At 39.5% G+C, this 1,309-nt stretch overlaps 1 pseudogene; it reads left to right on the forward strand.

The window, feature by feature from the left end:
- The first annotated feature begins 400 nt into the window (after positions 1-400).
- On the forward strand, positions 401-529 carry LOC138260549 (U2 spliceosomal RNA; annotated as a pseudogene).
- The last annotated feature ends 780 nt before the right edge of the window (positions 530-1,309 follow it).

Genomic DNA, 1,309 nt, shown 5'->3' on the forward strand with positions numbered 1-1,309 from the left:
GCAGTAAAACTGCATTTTTAAATGTAACATCTAAAGCACACATGCCCTTTTGGCATGTGTGTACTTTACATGTTAAAAAAAAAAAATGGATGGAGGAGAGCCTTTTGCATTTCCAAAATTGCGATTTCTGGTTCAGAAATCGCTATTTTGGAAATGCAAAAAATTCGCAGCTATGGGCCAACAGGCCCATAGCTGCGAATGGGGCCAGTATCGCAATTTGCGATTCGGTAATTGCATTTGCGATTTTTAAGAAATCGCTATTACCGATTCGCCAATGTGATACATGGCCCTTTGCGAGTCGGTAATAGCGATTTCTTAAAAATTGCAATTACCGAATCGCAATGGGCCAGAATCATACATCTGGCCCTAAGTCTCTTCCAGAAGAACAAGCTACGTACCTATTGCTTCTCAGTCTTTTGTCTAAGATCAAGTGTAGTATCTGTTCTTGTCAGTTTAAAAACCTACTTACCACTGCTAAGACCTTTCTGGTAGAGACGCTATCCAGTCACAGATTCCTTACTGACCCTTCCTTCCTCCTCACTCTGCAAACTGAGGGCCAGATGTATCAAGCAATTTTGCATTCGCAAACGGTGCGAATCGCAAAATTCGGCCGTTTGCAAATGCAAAAATGCCTTTCAAGATGTATGAAAGGCATTCGCTGTGCAATTTTAAGGAATCGCTAAAATAGCGATTCCTTAAAATTGCGACCCCATTTAGAGAATCACAAATTAGGATTCTCTAAATAGGAAATCGCAAATAGGGAATTTCTATTTGCGATTTCTAAAGCACATGTATCAAGCATTTCCTAAATGCGAATTGGGCATTTAGGAAATGCAATTACCACCAAATCCAATTTGGTCGTAACCATGTGCAATTTTAAAAAATGCATTAAAAATGCATTTTTAAAAATGACATGTAGCGCACACATGCCCCTACGACATATGGGTGCTTGACATGTCTGCAAATATTTTTTTGGGGTGCATCAGAGGATGTCTTAGGCCCCCAGCACCCTGAGGTTTGCATTACCTAATTTGCGAATTCCTAACTGGAGTTAGCAAATTGGGAAATGCAAACCATTCGCACCTATGGTCCTACAGGCCTTTAGGGATGAATGAAGTCGCATTCTCTAATTGTGATTTGGTACTAGCGATTGCAAATTTTAAGAAATCGCTATTACCGATTCGCAAATTTCATACATCCCATTTTGCATTTCTTAAATAGCGATTTCTCAAAATTCGCTATTTAAGAAATGCAAAACGGATCTTTGATACATCTGGCCCTGAGATCTTTCTCCTAGAAAGTCTTTCTT

The sequence above is a fragment of the Pleurodeles waltl genome, chromosome 9 (genome assembly GCF_031143425.1).
Source record: "Pleurodeles waltl isolate 20211129_DDA chromosome 9, aPleWal1.hap1.20221129, whole genome shotgun sequence".
NCBI lineage: Eukaryota > Metazoa > Chordata > Amphibia > Caudata > Salamandridae > Pleurodeles > Pleurodeles waltl.